At 36.3% G+C, this 19,415-nt stretch overlaps 1 protein-coding gene across 13 annotated transcripts in view; it reads right to left on the bottom strand.

Moving 5' to 3' along the window:
• The window catches only part of NAALADL2 (N-acetylated alpha-linked acidic dipeptidase like 2), a 1,370,084-nt gene that overhangs the window by 1,313,102 nt on the left and 37,567 nt on the right, over positions 1–19,415 (bottom strand). The window lies entirely within an intron of this gene.

The following is a 19,415-nucleotide window of genomic DNA, read 5'->3' as shown; positions in this document are numbered from 1 at the left end:
CCTAATGAATCTGGGGCAAGAAATACAATAAAGGATAAGGAATGAAAGGTTTCTTTTCGTTTCTTTTTTTTAAATAGAGATCATATCTTGCTATGTTGCCCAGGCTGGTTTTAAACTCCTGGGTTCAAGCCAGGAGTTTAATGCTTGGCCTCCCAAAGTGCTGGAATTATAGGTTTGAGCCACTGCACCCAGCTGTGAAAGCTTTCCAAAGGAAAATCTTCTAAGCTAAGTGTAAAGTAAGTAGCAATATTATAATATCATGAAGACAACAAGTTCTTCCTCTGACCCCAGTGACACAAGTTCCAGGACTACACAAATTTTAATACGAATATGAAGGTGAATATATGAGAATGATACCCCTGTAGAAATAAAAAAAAAGAAATGATTCTGAAAAGTATTACCTATTTGCATATCATCTATGCCTCCAAGATATTAAAATGTTTTGGCAAAATAACTGATGGGCAAATGCTACAAGACTCTAGTTAGTAATTTAAAGGTAAAGGTTTTTGTAAATAGCTTTAACTGTAATTACACATTTTTACTGATAAGCAAGTAATGGGACAAGTAAATTATGGGGTTAGGACAGAGAATGTATCAGTTTGCTGGTTATGTTATTATTTTTATCACTTACAATGAATTAATGCATTAATGAACACATTCAGTCTAGATCTTATTGCTGATACGTTCGTATTTAACTTGTTGGAGTGTTATACCCCTCAAGGAGTTTCACAGAAATTATGGAGGTTATAAAGGTAAATAAATAGTTTTGTAACTGTTCTAACACAACTTGAGTTCACTGTTATTTAATTATTCTATTATTTCAGTACCCATCAGAATAATAAGCTGTTGGTCATCTCATCAAGGTCAAGGGTAGCAGTAAGATGGAAACTTAAGATTTTAAAACACTGTTACCTGAGGGTACTTAAAAGAGTAATAATTCCAACCCCTTGACTACTAAACAGATAGTAACATATATATGGCCAAATCCTTTCCTTTATCCTATTCTTTCATATATATAAAATATATAAATATATACATACATATAGACACACACACACACACACCATAAGCTGGCATCAATGAATACATATCTTTAACATTCAGAAACAATTCACTGTCCTATAATCTGGGCAAAGGAAAAGTGAACCCCTAGAGTTATGACCACAAAAGTATCTAAGAAATGAGCCAAAAACATTACCAACATCTAATGTCAACACAAAGATAGCCAAAATCCTAATGGAAGTTACATTTTCTCCTTAGCATATTCAGTGCTTTAAGATGTGTCCAGGGTATTCACAGTAAATCAAACAAAAACAATTTCAAGGCAATAGAGATAGTATGTGCACAGACTGAGCTGGGAAATAGTGACGGATGCTTAATGAGGTCACAGAACAAATCAACACAGCTGCCCTGCTGACTGTTCATTAGCCACCCTGGAAGAGCCAGAGGTGCCCCACCTAGCACAGCTGCCAAACCAAATGAAAGCATTGCTGAAGTTCAAGAGCACAGTCATACAATCAAAAAATTTTAGCTGGAAAGGCCTAGGAGGTCATATAGTTCAGTGTATACAGATCCATAGGTTGCTGCTGCATTTCAATGGCTGTATGAACATCCTGAAATTATATACAAAGTTTTGTGTACGCATGCATAAGAACTACTGATCTAATTCAGTCATTCATTTAATGGATGGGGAAACAGTTCCACTGAAACTGAATTACAGCTCAATAGTTCTAAATTAGAAGTAGAATCTCTTGAGTCTCAGCTATTTTATTTTTTGCTATCACACGAAGTCTATTAAGTACTAAAAATTTTAACTGCAGCAGAAAAAGACATACACCTGGAATCCCTAATCCTTGATTTTCTAAGAGATTCAGTATCCCCTGTGAACCTCTCAATAAGCTCTCCACGAGTCCATTTACATTGCCCTTCGTTGGGAAAGTTCCAACATAACCTGTGTGATGTATGTGTTCTGGCAGCCTTGTAATTGAAACAATATCCAAAACAAGTAGCTCATGCCCTTGTGGTATGTGAGAAACCAAAAGTAGTCTGCCACAATACTCAGGGAGAAATGAGAGGACATAAAAAGGTTTGGGAATAAACGTGTTCAAGAACAGGGCTATGCAGTTACTTACAGAGCCTAGTAAACAGTTGATGCTCATTAAACGTTTTTTTGAGCTGAACTGAATTGGTATATAAGCCGTCTAAGAAATCATTCCCAAATGAGAAAGAATTCTTGCTCAAGAATTGCCTCCCTTATTAATGCAGTAAGGCTGTTTTGTTTTTTTTTTGGTTTGTTAATATAAGTTTTCCTTAAGCAACTCTACACATATTGCTGAATCCTTCATTTATTCTAAAATGGCTCTGAATTTACAAATAGATGGCAGGACTTTTACATGCTCAATAAATAATGTGAGACTTTCCCTCAGTGTTGCTGTTATTTAAAAAAATTTCTCCAGTAGCTATTTTGGCCAATGAATAAGAATCTCTCATCAAATTAATAATACTATTAGATTCACTTTCAGATGGTTTAACAGTGGTCTTTGGGGTATAACAACATATTGCTGACTTGGGCAAGCTGCCACTGGACTGAATATAAATTTGCACAAAGCAAATTCTCCATCTGAAAATTCCATCATTACCTCAAACTGATCATGCCCCAGTCTAAATAAAGTGCTTTCTCCTGCAAACCCTGCTTCTTTTCCCATATTGCCTATTGTGATTAGCAGCATTAAAATCTATCCCTCCAATGTAAAAAGCTTATTGAACTGTCCTCTGCGTTGCCTAAAACATCCAATGAATAATTCAATCAAATTAAATATATCTCATAAATATCAAATTCATACCTTCCTCTTTTTCTTATGGCTATTACCTTGTTATAAGCTCTTATCACCTTCTGCCTGAACTAAAAACTCCCTACTTCTTTTTTTTTTATATATACTTTAAGTTCTAGGGTACATGTGCACAACGTGCAGGTTTGTTACATATGTATACATGTGCCATGCTGGTGTGCTGCACCCATTAACTTGTCATTTACATTACTTATATCTCCTAATGCTATCCTTCCCCCCTCCCCCCACCCCACGACAGGCCCCGGTGTGTGATGTTCTCCATCCAGTGTCCAAGTGTTCTCATTGTTCAATCTCCCACCTATGAGTGAGAACATGCAGTGTTTGAAAACTCCCCCTACTTCTAACCACTCCCCCATTACAGTTTTTCCTTAATATGACATTAGAATCAATGTTGTAAAGAGCAAATCTGATTATTTCTCACCTCCTGCTTAAAACCTATCAGTGACTTCCTACTGCATTCAAGTAAACCCATATTTTCCCTTTAAAATAAGAGTCTTTCGGTTCTCATCTCCAAGCGACACCTAACATTTCCCAACAGGCTCCTTAAACCTCCTGCCTTAGAGTCTTAAAGTTTCCCCAAGTGCAACCTGATTTTACTATTCCCTTAACTTTGAGCACATACTCTACCCAATCCATGAAATACTCTCCCTGATACTTTCTCTACCTAGCATAGAAGATAACCATCCTGCAAGGCTTAAAAGCACTTCAAAGGCTGCAAAAAAACTTTTTGTCAGACACATATGAATTTGACTGTTTGATCTCTAATCAGGCACACCTTGTTCGTATCTCTATCACAGCACTTTTCAAACAATATTTTAATTATCTGTTTAGTTGTTCATCTCAATCATTAGAATCTGATCTCTTCAAGGGCATAGACTATATTAAATTTATTTGTGTGCCCATAGCACCTAACAAAATACTTAATACATAATAAACATAAATACTGATTGAGAAAATAAGGAAATGAATGAATGAAAAGATATGGAAGAGCTAGGTTCCCTCTTCTGTTGTATATGTAATTGGTTCAATCACATGAATTTTTTTCCCTTTTACTTTCTAGGCCTTTCAGAATATATTTGTTCCTAACTACTCTAGATCCATTTAAAGAAAATTCATTGTATTAATTTGCCAAGGCTGCCATAACAAACAACCACAGACTGTGTGGCTCAAAAAACAGAAATTTATTGTCTCATAATGGAATTTACAAGTCTATTATCAGCGTGGTTCCTTCTGAGGACTATGGGGAATAACTTACATTGAATTTGTTACAGAAATAACATGAGCATTTATTTAAAATGAAGAAATTAATATAAATTCAGGTTTCTCTCCTTGACTAGATGGCTGTCTTCTTCCTGTATCTTTATATAATCATGCCTATGTCTGTGTCTATATGCAAATTTATTCTTTCAATAAGAACACCAGTTATATTAGATTAGTGTCCACTCTAATAACATCATTTTAACATTATCACTTCTAAAAGTACCTTGTATCCAAATCGGGTTACATTCTGAAGTACTGGACATCAAGATTTCGACATGAATTTTTTGGGAGAGAACATTATCCAGCCCATAACATATCCTCACTCAAGTAAAAAAGCTGTGTTCTAGTTATGTTTTTCAAAGTTTTCAGAATGTTTCTAAATAATGATCCAGATTTTTCAGAATATTTTCTATTACCTATAAAACACTGTACAAAAAAAAATCCCTAAAGTCTCTAACAGTGGTTTTGAAACCCAATCCTTTCATTGCAGTCAGCATAAGAAATGGAGCTAAAGAAGAATAACTGAACTGATTTTAGTCCAGGCTCAGGCATTAACCATTGAATTTGCCCTGGGCACAATGGTTCAATAACTGGTGCTTCAGTTCTTCACTTGAAAAGCAAAGTGGCCAGACTGACTCCCTCTGCAATTTCATAAGATCAAAACGTCTGATTCTACGTTGTCTTATTTTGTCATAGTAATGAGCACTGTTGGAAGTGACCTAGAAATAATACAAGAGCATTTATTTAAATGAAGAAATTAATATACATTCTGCTGCATTTGGAAATGTTTATACAGCTGAAAACCATAGACCTTCCAGACTCTTACATAAATTTCATCCACTCTCTGAAGACACTGTTTTTGGAGTTGTAAATGCATGTGGATGTTGCTTTCAGCACACACACACAAAAAATACCTATAGTAGGTGTCCCTCATGGCAGTATCTTATGCTACTCCAAAATTATATTCATCAAGGTTAAACATTCCAGCAGTCTTTGTTTTCCAAAAAATTAGTGCTAGAAAAATAAAACCGATCACAACAGGTTATAGGATTTACGTGTTAATTTATAAAAATTCTTATTGAATTCTATAATTCAAAGCATCTAATTGTGCACCCAGTAAATGATGTCCAGATTCTCTGAACTAATCAATTTGTTTTTCTTTTTTTTTTTTTTTTTTTTTTTTGAGACGGAGTCTTGCTGTTGTTGCCTGGGCTACAGTGCAATGATGCGATCTTGGCTCACTGCAACCTCCGTCAACTGGGTTCCAGCAATTCTCCTGCCTCAGCCTCCCGAGCAGCTGAGATTACAGGCACCCACCACCACACCCGGCTAATTTTTGTATTTTTAATAGTGACAGAGTTTCACCATGTTGGCCAGGCTGGTCTCGAACTCCTGACCTCAGGTGATCCACCCACCTTGGCCTCCCAAAGTGCCGGGATTACAGGCATGAGCCACCATGCCCAGACTGAACTAATCAATTTTAAAGTCACACATCACTGTATCTATTTTTTAAATACATTAAGAGCAAGAGAATCAAGACAATAAAATCATCTTTATTGATAGAGAAAAAATAAACATTCATTTGAAAAAGAGTTCATTTCTCCTGACAAAAGTGGTTTTATCATTTAACTACAGAATGTAATAAACAAAAGTTTTGGGAAAATGTTGATGGAGAATGATTCATATAAGCACTTCCTTTGAGAAGTAATCATGAAATATTAGAACATAAGACTATATGATATGTTAGGAAAATTTGATGCGACATCAATGTTGGAAAAAAATGGCAATATTTCAGAAGATAATTTAAGACATAACGAATTCCTTTGATGGCGCATCCATTTTAAATTACCAGCTGAGACTAATTCTTGAGGAAACTACCTATATAGTAAATTGAATTAATTTATTTAAACATAGAGTTGACAATGGGGCACAAGTAAGCTGACATCAAACACTTGGCAATAATAAGGATAAATTATTCACAGAGTACTATCAATATAAAATACTTCCAAAGAGTATTAAACACGATTTGTTTAAAAAAATAACTGTAAATGAATAGCTTGAGAGTAAGTGGAAGTTTTGACTACTCAACACTTCCATGAACTACAATTTTTGCTCAGACTAACTGCTCTTCTGGATAGTCAAAAGACACTGTGGATTATGAGGAAGATGGCTATATAATCATGGCCTGCAGTTATAAGATTCAGTAATTTATATAATGGTAAAAATGATACAGGATTGAATAGAGAACACCAGCAATATTAATGCAGGTCATGGTGATCTGAGGTTCACAGTGTACTTTCGGAGAGCATAGTGTTCACCCCAAATTGATAAAGTAATTCTTCCATGTAAGTAATTTCTTGAAGGATGGTGTCCCAATGTTCTCATACGGTGATTCACTTATGGCTAAGTTCTCCCAGAGAATGGTTTACTCATTCTTGCTGACATTAGCTCTGAATAAGTATTTTATATACCTATAAAATACTCTTAAAGTATGTATCTCTCACTTTCATCCCATAATTCAAACACCGTTATAAGTTTTAATTAAAATTGATGTTGGTACTAAATATTTTATAAGCATGAGTCTAAATACAAAGAGATAACTGGCCAGCTTATCTTGCTAGTCATGAAATAGAAACCCACCAACTTCTCCTTCACCCAATAAAATACCCAAACAAAGGCTTTCAAAGGAGTGCTTTTCGAATAGAAAGGCTCTTCCCACCTAAGAGGAAATGAAATCGCCCCTACTTGTTTACTTCATTCCACTGTTTTCAATTCATCTAAGATTTTTCTCCTCCACGCGCTCCATTTGTTTTGAAAGCTATACACTGCTGCTTTCATTTAAAATTGAAACCAGTAGTTCTTGACTTTTTAAAAAAGATCTTTATTGAGATCTAATTCACATACAACACAATTCACCCATTAAAAGTCTATGATTCAGTGGTTTTCAGTATATTCACAGGGTTGCAAAAATCATCACAATTTTAGAACATTTTCGTTCTTTCAAAAAGAAACCCCATGCCCATTAACAGTAATTCCCATTCTCCTTTCTCCTTCCCCTAGGAAATCAATAATCTACTTTCTGTCTCTGTAGATTTACCAATTCTGGACATTTTATATAAATGGAAATCACACAACATGTAATATTTTGTGGCTATTTTTTTCCAGGTACCATGTTTTTAAGGTTCATTTGTGTTGCAATACGTATCAATACTTCATTTTTTATTGCCAAGTAATATTCCATTGTACAGATATACCACTATTTTATTTATCCTTGCATTCATCAGTTGATGGACAATTGTGTTGTTTTCATCTTTTGGCTATTATTAATAATGCTGCTATGAATGTTCACGTACAAGACTTTGTGAGGACATATGTTTTCATTTCTTTTTTCATATATAGCTAGCAATGGAATATCAGGTTCATATGGTATGTCTTTTTAATGATTTGAGAAATTGCCCAACTGTTTTCCAAAACAGCTGCACCAGTTTACATTCCCCTCTTCTACACAGAAGGGTTCCCATTTCTCTACAACTTCACCAATACTGGCTGATACATATAAGGGTTACTTATAAGGGTTACATATAAGGGTACAATACTTGCTATATATAAGAGTTCCCATTTCTCTACAACTTCACCAATATTATCTGACTTTTTGCCACCCTAGTGGGTATAGTCTCTCACTGTGGCTTTGATATGCAGTTCTCTGATGTGTAATGATGTTAAGCACCTTTTCATGTGCTTACTGGCCATATGCATGTCTTCTTATTCTGAGAAATGTCTACTCTGATTCTTTTTTTTTATTTCATTTTAGTCTGAGTTGTAAGAGTCCTTAATATATTTTAGACACAAGTCCCTTGTTAAAGATATAATTTGCTAACATTTTATCTCATGCTACGGGTCACCTCCACACTTTTTGTTGTATAATTTGCAAAACAAAACATTTTTATTTTGATGAACTCTAATTTATCTATTCTCTCTTTTGTTGTTTGTGCTATTCATGTCATATTTAAGAAACCATTGCAGAGCCCAAGATCATGATGATATATTAATAAATTTTCTTCTAAGAGTTTTATAGCTTTAGCTCTTATATTTAGGCTTATGGTCCATTTTGAGTTCATTTTTGCATATAATAGGAAGTAAGAATAAAGCTTCATTCTCTGCATGTTGAATCTAGTTGCCTCAGCACCATTAGCTAAAAAGACTCTTCTTTCCTCATTAAATTGTTTTGGCACCATTGTCAAAAAGCAACTCAACATAAATCTGAGTTTAATAATATAGAATTTAAGAAAAAAATATTGCCTGACAAATTTCCAAGATATCATATTATCATAATCTGATAAGATTTAGCCAGCAACCAGTAATGAGGTAGAGAAATGGCTGACAGATACAATGTGGGAATGAAATGCACACTTTATCCACATCAATATCAATACCAATGGTGATAACACGTTAGAAAGGGGAGTATGCTGCAATCTCACAACTGGGCAATGGTATCGTGTTTATAAGCCGTTTTATGACCAAAGCTCAAGTAGGTGGCTATGGAAAGATTTGAGATGATCTAGTTTAAAAATGTATGAGGAGTAGCTTCCAAAGGTTAGGTGGGGTGTCTGTGGGTGTGAATGGCAGGAATTAAGCAGGATATGAGAACCGCTTATTTAGTAGGCTGATTTAGTATAGGGTTTAGATCTAATAGAGGTTGTGAAACAAGGAATGAAGGTGGAAACCAAGTCATGCAGACAAAGTGAATACGACAAAATTTGGAGGAATTCCATGAGATTGTAAAAAAAAAATAGTCAACTAAGAATTTATCCCAGATACCCAAGGTATGAAATTGAGAAGTCTTCCTTTCTTGGTTAAAAACAGAGTTTTTACATACAGCATCCTTAGTAAGGACTAGCTTATGGATTTGTGAAGTCTTTTACAGCACATTAAAAGCATCAGTGCCTACAACTAAGAAGTATTAACTGAAACCTTGTGCTCAGGCACTCTATCCTAGGCATTATCTCAGTTGCTTTATATATATTATTTTACTTAATTCCCATGAATACCATAAGAGGTTAATCCTATCAGATTCTTATTAGAGGTGACAAAACTGAGATCTAAAAAAGTTAAATATCTTATCCAAGCAGTTAAATAAAACAGCTGAATCTGGATTTAAAACCAGATCAAGCTGACTTCAAATTATGTGGTCTTTGATTACAGCAGTGAAGAGGAAGATAACTGCATTAGGACCAAGCTTAGTGTTTTACGTAAAGTAATATATAAGCAATATGTGACTTTGGTACTAAAGGCAGGAGGCTGATAGTACTTCTAATCTTCAGTGATTATTTATATTACCAAACTTCTGAGCTATCTCCAATTTATTCTTCTCCCAGCGTATCATTTCTACCTGACATCCATCTCCTTATTTCCGTTTAACTCTCACAGATCTATTTCAGTTCATCATTGCTCATAAACTTGACAATTTTAATGTCTTCCAAACTGATCTTTTTATATATTGGCTCTTGCTACGTAAATCCTGGTGACTACTGCAAAACTATCCCGAAATGCAGCTCTGATCATGGCATCTCTATGCTCAAAAACAGTTAATCTCTCTATGTCACCAAATCAAGTACATCTAATTGGCCTTTGCATTCCAGGACCTCCACAATACAGCCATTGCTTCCCATTCTAGTGTAGATGTGTCTACTTGCCTACAAGCCATCTGTACTACTTATTATTGTTAAAAAAAAAAAAAAAAAAACACTCTTACTCCATGCTTTCTAAACTTAATGCCTTTATTAATTCTTTTCTCTGGGACTGGAATGCTTCCCCCATCTACCTGCTGAAATCCAATCCATATTAAATGCCACTTCTTCCATGAAAACTATCCTAATTTCCTCAACACAGTTGCTCTCTCTGTTAACTACTTTATAATTTTTCTTGTATACTTCACGTGACATCAAAGTATTCTAGGTTTGTGGACTTAACTAATCTCCTCTTCTAGACTTCACGTATTACTTTTCTCTGAATTCCCTGAATACCTAGGAGATTCTTTGAAATAAATGGGCATTAATAATAATTATTGGACTAAATTATTGAAGTTAAATAAGTACAGTGATGTATTAATTAGAGACATCCTGGTTGCAAATGACATATAATCCATCTAGCCTAGACAAAGAATTGGCTTTGGCTCATATGAACAAACTATGGAAAAGAATGATAGAGCTAGCCTCCAGAATGACACAAATACTGCCAGGACTTTCTATGTTTGTCCTTTGGGTTAGTACTATTTGTAACTATTACATACTGATTTTGTTTATGCTACCAAAGACACGGCCACCAACAGCTTACCAACTTCCATCATCTAAGCATCAGGGCCAGAGAGAAATTTGCAACATCCACCATTCCCTAGCACCTGTTTAAAAAAAACACCAAAAAAGGCCTCTGATAGACACAGCTTGGATCATGAATTAATGACTATGGCCAAAAGTTGAGCATAAGAAGGTGGCAGCTCTTGTTTAGGCCACATGGATAAACCTAAGCATTCATATGTATGTGGTTTTTGGAGAGCTGGTTTTCTCAGAAAATGAGGGAAGGAGTATTATATGGACAGAACATCTGATGTCCACCACAAGTGGCTAAAAATTTCAGTGATATAACTAATTAACTATTGCATAGTTAAGTTTAAAAAGAAAAAAGGAAAGGAGACTTCTAATTTATTACCCAGCTCTAAAGAGCTTAGAAGTCACCACTCCATCCTAAAAAAGAGTAAAAAGCAGAACAAACTGAAAAATCAACAACTCCTCTTAGCTCCATCAGAGAAGTGACATCACATGCATGGCAAAATTCTGCCCCCAAAAGTGGGGAGAAAGACAGGTACATATGGAAAATCGCAATTTACCAGAGTGGAAATTCACAAGCAGAAACTTCCCCAAGAACCAGTGGAGCAGGAAAACCTAAAGCGTAATTGACAAATTTTAAGAGGGTCAATGTGGACAAGTTTGAGATTTTAAAAGCACTAGGGGGACCCAGCCATCCAGGGTCCCCATACATTTTTATGGAGCTCTATCAGGGTCTCACAGTGAAAACTGAAGAAAAACCTGCTCATGCTCCAAGAGGGAGAAGAAAAGGAATGATTTTGAAATACACTAGATAGAGCATTCTGCTCTTCTCAACAACGTATATCCTTAGGAGAAACTATTTAACCAGAGCCTAACCTCTGAGGTTTTATCAGAGCCTAACTGACCTGGGGGAAGGGAAATACCCACTTTCAGTACCCTGTAGCCCTCCATGTGGGAAAAAGGAAATACTCTATTCCAGGTGTCTCCAGGCATCCTATCCCACTTAAGAGGAAGTGGGAGGAACTGAGAAGCACTTGGGTACATACCCAGTAATGGGACTGCTGAGTTGAATGGTAGTTCTGTTTTTAGGTCTTTGAGTAATCATCCCTATTCAATAAATGGTGCTGGGATAATTGGCTAGCCATATGCAGAAGATTCAAACTGGACACCTTCCTTAAATCATATACAAAAATCAACTCAAGATGGATCAAAGACTTAAATATAAAACCCAAAACTATAAAACCCTGGAAGACAACCTAGGCAATACCATTCTAGACACAGGAATATGTTGCGGGAAGTCAGGGACCCCAAATGAAGGGACTGGCTGAAGCCATGGCAGAAGAACATGGATTGTGAAGATTTTATGGACATTTATTAGTTCCCCAAATTAATACTTTTGTAATTTCTTATGCCTGTCTTTACTGCAATCTCTAAACATAAATTGGAAAGATTTCATGGACACTTATCACTTCCCCAGTCAACACCCTTGTGATTTCCTATGCCTGTCTTTAACTTAATCTCTTAATCCTGTCAGTTGAGGAGGATGTATATTGTCTCAGGACCCTGTAATAATTGCGTTAACTACACAAATTGTACAGTATGTGTGTTTGAGCAATATGAAATGTGGGTACCCTGAAAAAAGAACAGGATAACAGCAATTGTTCAGGGAATAAGAGAGATAACCTTAAACTCTGACCGCCGGTGAGCCAGGCAGAACAGAGCCATATTTCTCTTCTTTCAAAAGCAAATGGGAGAAATATCGCTGAATTTTTTTCTCAGCATGGGATATCCCTGAGAAAGAGAATGCGCACCTAGGGGTAGGTCACTGAACTGGCCCCCCCAGGCGTACCTGTCTCTTATGGTTGAGACTGCAGGGGTGAAATAAACTCCAGTCTCCCATAGTGCTCCCAGACTTATTAGGAAGAGGAAATTCCCGCCTAATAAATTTTGGTCAGACCGGTTGATCTCAAAACGCTGTCTCCTGATAAGATGTTAATCAATGACAATGGTGCCCAAAACTTCATTAGCAATTTTAATTTCGCCTCGGAGCTATGGTCCTGTGATCTCGCCCTGCCTCCACTTGCCTTGTGATATTCTATTACCCTGTTAAGTACTTGATGTCTGTCACCCACACCTATTCCCACACTCCCTCCCTTTTTGAAACTCCCTAATAAAAACTTGCTGGTTTTTGCAGTTTATGGGGCATCACGGGTCCTACCAACGTGTGATGTCTCTCCCAGACGCCCAGCTTTAAAATTTCTCTCTTCTGTACTCTGTCCCTTTATTTCTCAAGCCAGCCAATGCTTAGGAAAATAGAAAAGAATCTACGTGACTATCAACTATCGGGGCAGGTTCCCCGAAAGGAATGGGCATGCATATGTTTATTACAGCACTATTGCATGAACACATGCATGCACATGTTCACTACAGCACTATTCACAATAGCAAAAGACATAGAATCAAAATAAATGACCACCAATGGTAGACTGGATAAATAAAATGTAGTATATATACACCATGACATGCTATGCAGCCATGAGAAATAAACAAGATCATGTCCTTTGCAGGAAAATGAATGGAGCTGGAGATCATTATCTTAAACAAACTAATGCAGGAACAGAAAACCAAATATCTCATATTCTCACTTATAAGTGGGAAGTAAATGATGAGAACACATGAACACATAGAGGGGAACAACACACACTGGGGCCTATCAGAGAGAGGAGGGTGGGTGGAGGAGGAAGATTTGAAAAAAAAAAAAAAAACTAATGGGTACTAGGCTTAATACCTGGGTGACAAAATAATCTGTAAAACAAACTCACATGACACAAGTTTACCTACATAACAAACCTGTACCTGTACCCCTGAACTTAAAGGTTTTTAAAAACTTGCATAGGATTTGCACATAACCTATGCACATCCTCCCATATACTTTAAATCATCAGTAGATTACTTATAATACCTCATGCAATGTAAATGCTAAGTGAATAGTTGCTATACTTCATTTTTAGGTTTATATAATTTTTTATTATTTTTCCTCTGAATATTTTTGATTCACTATTGAATTAATACAAAGATGCAGAACCTGTGGCTATGGAAGGCCAATTGTATACTTGATTAATTCTTTAAATATGAAAGGGTATATTATTTTATAATGGAGAACTGTGTTCTATATTTTTGGGACCCCAATTATTTACGGCTCCATGGCAATGTCCTAATGTTAGAATATTCATTTCTACTCTTTACAATAATAAATGACACAACTACCTGCTAAGCAAATACTACCTATAGGAGCTATACTATAATGTAAATCACACTCAACACATTAAATCCATCATCCATGTATTTTTCTCTTTGCAATCTGTGACAATCATTACTCTCTTTGTAAGAATAGAAAACTGAGGCTCAGAAAAATCATGCCATGCCAAACACCTGTAGCCTGTTCTACTGGCTATTATCTCTGAGGTACATAGCTCTGTTATCAAAAATGTCTTTATTGTTTTTTTCTAGTCTCAGGTACCTTCTTGTCCTATTATTTTTACTGATATTTTTTCCTTTTATACTACTACACCTGGGCTTTTATAGCCTCTACCTAAACAGAAAGTGCTTCTTGTCTTTTGATGAACAAATCAGTCCATCTATTTTCATGTATTTTTTGCTCAGAGACTTTCGCTTCATTCACTTTTCTCCTCATTCTCCTTTTTAAATTCCAACTTAAGTATTCGAGTTAAGATTTACATTATTTCACAGGGTTGAGGCTGCCAAAGAAGGCTGATCCTTAGTTACCTGGAAGTTACTTTACATTCCGACTGTACTTTATTCCTTACTTTTGTGATTTTATATTTAAGGGATACTTAACTTTGCACAATGATAGGGTTAGGCTTTGTGTCCCCATCCAAATCTCATCTTGAATTGTAATCCTCATAATCCCTATAATCCCCATGTGTCAAGGGAGAGAACAGATGGAGGTAACTGAATCCTGGGGGTGGTTTCCACATGCTGTTCTCATAATAGTGAGTTCTCACGAGATGTGATGGTCTTATTAGGGACTCTTTCCCCCTTCACTCAGCACTTCTCCTTCCTGTCACCTTGTGAAGAAGGTGCCTTGCTACTCTTCACCTTTCACCATGATTGTAAGTTTCCTGAGGCCTCCCTAGCAATGTGGAACTCTTAAGTCAATTAAGCCTCTTTCCTTTATAAGTTACCCCATCTTAGGTATTTCTTCATAGCATTGTTAAAACGGACTAATACACATATATAATTATTTTCATTGCCACTAACCTTCTACCCTTAGTTACCAGGGTAACTGGTAACTGTGGCCTAAAGTCAGACCAGTTGTTTTTACTCAAGGAGGGGTTGGAGAAACACTGGATATATCTCCATCAGTCACAAGGAGTAACACAATCTATGTTGCTAATAATAAAGCACAAATATTTTAAATGGATGACAAATTATCACTTTAACACATCACTCTTGATCACGCCTTATGATTTCTTGAGTGGGAAAGAGGTAGTGATATGACTAGCATAACACAAAGCTTATCTTATAATGCTAGAGCCATTAATCTGAAGGCAAGCATGAACATGTGTTCCATATATGAGTGTTATATGTCACATATGCCTCAGACAATCAAGGTTGAAAATGACTGGTTTAGTCAAAGGATAATCAATTCAAATATATCCAGGGCCAGATGGAGCTGTGGTATATATGAAGCTCTTGGCAAAAGGAATAAGACAGAGGGGTTGGGAGGGGAAAGTGGTGAAATGAACAGTGCATGTGCTAGTTTAAGACTTTAAATCCAGTTTTGTTTGTGTTTTAAATACTGGAAAAATGAAACAAAAATCTATAAACCAGATCTGGACTGCTGGCTCAATAAGGAACATGTTCATATTATGCTTGAATTAAGTTCTTTAGCATCAATAATTAAAAGTAAAATGAAGCAGTACTTTACTTCTTTCCAACCGTGCAGCACAAGAGCCTCTGCAGTGGGCATTCATAATATTTTCAGTGCTCAGCACCTGAACCCCCTTCCTCTGATAAGAAAACTCTTCTCTCATGAGTCTTGGTGGGAGCAGAATTCACCTTTTTCTCAAGCTGAAAATGTCAGGAACTCACTTGCTGGGCCTTTCTGCAGTAAGGGTGTGGCACATAACCTAAGCTTCATCAATCAGACACATTTTCCCAGAATTAGGGGCCCAACCAGGAACATTGTTGGCAGCAGAGAGGTCAGGAAATAAAGCTTCTGGGGTAACAGCAGCAATGCCATCTGTGTTCACAGAATAAGAACTGCATTAGGTGTTCGACAGAAAAGAGTTAATACAGCAGGTATGAGACTGATACCCTTAAAAACATCTGCCTATGAAGTCAGACTTTGGCTGGTATCTAGGAACACAGATCTTGGAAGGGTTCCCCCATTCACTAATAACTCACTGTACCTACACTGTGTGTACACACAACATAATTTATGCTAAATACCCATTTTCCTTCTAAGAGTCTGGAATTTTGGTATGCACCCGGCAGAGGATGCCGACATGACCAGCCCCCAATAAAAACCTGGGTACTGAGTCTCTAATGATCTTCCTTGGTAGATAACATTTCACCTCTATTGTCTCTTATTCTCATTATAAGAGAAATTAAAAACACCATCTGTGACTTCACTAGTGGAAGACTCTTGGAAACTTGCACTGGGTTTCTCCCAATCATTGTTCCATGTACCTTTTCCCTTTGCTGATTTTGTTTGGTGTCCTTCCACTATAATAAATCACAGCCATGAATACAACTATATGTTGAGTCCTGTAATTCCTCCTAACAAGTCATCAAAACTGGGTGTGGTCTTAGGGGCCCCCAACACAGGCATCAATGGCAGTGGTATCTTCCACAGTCCATTTAGGTAGTATAATTTGGCTGTGTAGACTTCAATCTGTTTCCTAAACCTCCTGGCAATTTTGTGAGCTATCTAGCATTCCTTATGTAAACACTCTTCTTCTTAAATCAGTCAGAATTGATTTCTGTTGCTTGCAACTGTAGAACCACATCTGATACAACCTCCAAGTTGGCTTAGGATGTCTTCTCTGTTATTCACCTTTATGAATGCCTCTCATGTTACTCTTTCCCACCTCAGGAATATATGGCGGCTTCACATTACCTATCCAAGAATCTTAACATCCAATTATCTCTAGCAGTTAGAATTATAGTACTAATGCTAATGCACTTCTCTACTCCTGAACACCATTTCTCCACTGCAGCCAAGTTTACCTACTAAACTTCCCTATAACCTCTTCCTTCTATCTGCCTTTTGCTTATGCTAGCCAGAATCTACCTTCAATTTTATGCGATAGTCAATCTCCAAACAAGTTGTAATTAATTAATTGATTTTCTTATAGGCTCACTGGCTGGAGAATAATCTGGACCCAGGATTGGTATCATCTTCTAGTGTCCTTATTGCGATGATTAATATGGACTCTCCTATCTGCCCATCTCAGACCCTGACCTCCTGCTGGCATTAATTTATGACCTGTCGGACCTGTATGTACAAGGAGTCCTTATCTACTCAACTTCAAGATTCAAATAATGGGCATCTACTTTAGTTGGAATTGCCTGGCTCTCACAATCCTGATACCTATCTGGGACCTCTTCTATTCTACAACCATGTAAAGCCCCACTATAAAAATTCCGTTTGCTCCTCTCACTTTTACTATCAACAATCCACATTTTCTTATCTGATAATAGGTTTAGATTATTAACTGTGAAAAGTAAGGAATAACATTTTAAGAATGTATATGATTAATAAAAATGTAAGGTGATAGTGGAGAGAGATGTGAGAAACCATCAAAGATGAAAGGGGATACTAACATAAATATATTCTAAGTATATTTTGGAGATTTACATATTCCTAGGGTAAAATCATATACAGTATTAAATAAAAGCTTCTATAAAGGCAGGGATACCAAAAAACAGAAAAAGGAAGAAAGAGTAGCCTTTTGAAGCAGATGGGTAGGGTGGGACCATTCCGAGAGTGAAAAAGAACTGCCACTTAAAGCTAAATATCTATCTGTTGATATCCCAATTCATAGCTATACTCAAGATAATGGTTTCAAGAAATGCACATCAAGGCAATTCTACAGCAGATTTCTACCACCAACTTCCATGAGGAGCCTTCTCTGATATCACTTCATGCTCAGGCAGACAAATGTATTTTTCAATGGCAGAGGCTCTGTTTAGCGTTTGCTTGCTTCTCCCTTACCTTGGACCTCATCCTCTCATCCTCTCTTCCTTGCTATTTTTTAGGTGAAGAATAGGAAGAAACAACAAACCCTAAATCTGTAAAGGCAAGCCACACACCTTTATTTCTATTTAGACTCAGTTCTTTACTAACTGGTTTTATGTTGTTGCAAAAATTAATTAGTGAGTGAATTTCTTTTCAAAACTCACATATTACCATGTCTTATCTCATTCTATTAAAATATGTCATTTTTAAAAATTCTGTCATAAACTTCTTTGATTCCTAAGGTAATTCACCATTCCCAAGATAAACCATTCCCAAGATAATTCACCAATGTACTATCATGTTCCATCTTTTTTAATTTTATAAACTATTTGAGAAAAAAAAAACACCTGATTCTTCTACATACCTATATCTTCCACAATAAATACCACAAAGGTAAACACACAGGAGGCAGTTAATGGAAAAATTGTTTAACAATCATGATCTACAGAGCTGGAAAGAAAGGAACCAGCTAGCTTACACTTGGTTACCAGAACTAAATAACTTTATGCAAGAAAATACAATCACATATACTAGTCAGTAGACTTAATGAGGCATTTAGGAAGTGCTAGATAGACCATCCTTACCCCCAACCTGCACCCGCCTGCCCCTCAAAAAGATTTTCTAAAGCTGTTGTGCATAATGGATAAGAGGTATGGATTATAGAGTCAAACTGCCTGGCCAAATTCTGACTTTCAAGCTCACTTATGAGATCTTCAGTAAATGTACTCAACCCCCTAAGCCTGTTTTCTTATACGAAAAATAGTGATAATTATGTTCTCTTATAACCCTATTTTAGTGAATAAATAGGATAATACTTAGCATATTACTTGACTCAAATTAAGTACTCAGTAAATACTATTGTCAAAATGTTTGAGAATTAGTCATTCGTTTAGAGTTGAGGCTAGGAGGGAATAAAACATTAAACTTCAATTAAATCTTAGTCAACTTTGTACTATCTCAATACTTCTATCACCCCACATGTATAAGCATTCAAAATATGAGATGACTAAATGTATCATAAATTTGTTTCATCTTGGTATAAACATCTTTATAAAATATTTTTCAGTACAAGTGTAGAGAGTATGTAAGGCGGTAAAGCCTGGAAAGCTGAGGAACGCAGTACATAAAGAATTTGAGGCTGGGCATGGTGGCTCACGCCTGTGATCCCAACGCTTTGGAAGGTTGAGACAGGTGGGTTGCTTGAGGTCAGGAGTTTGAGACCAGCCTAGCCAGCATGGCAAAACCTTGTCTCTACTAAAACAAAAATTAGCTGGGTGTGGTAGCACAAACTTGTAATCCCAGTTACTCAGGAGGCTGAGGCACAAGAATCACTTGAGCCCAGGAGGCAGAGACTGAAGTGAGCCAAGATCCTGCCACTGCACTCCAGCCTGGGTGACAGAACAAGGTTCTGTCTCAAAAAACAAAACAAAACAAACAAAAGCTGGACATACAAAAAACATGGTATCTAGGTAAAAAATATCAAAATATGTTTTAAAATATAGAAAAATATATTTATTGTTAATTACCCATAAATACTGCCATTGAATATATTTTCCAACTGATACCTAGTACATATCTGTTAATATAGTCTATTGAGGCTATCAATCAGCACTATATTTTTATAGAATTAGGGAGAGAAATTCCAAAATTAAATCTGATTTCTAACACTGACTCATTTTCCATAGTTTAAACAAGTGATATCATAAACATTATTTT

Source organism: Pongo abelii, chromosome 2 (assembly GCF_028885655.2).
Source record: "Pongo abelii isolate AG06213 chromosome 2, NHGRI_mPonAbe1-v2.0_pri, whole genome shotgun sequence".
Lineage (NCBI taxonomy): Eukaryota > Metazoa > Chordata > Mammalia > Primates > Hominidae > Pongo > Pongo abelii.
This window is presented reverse-complemented; position numbering and strand designations above follow the sequence as displayed.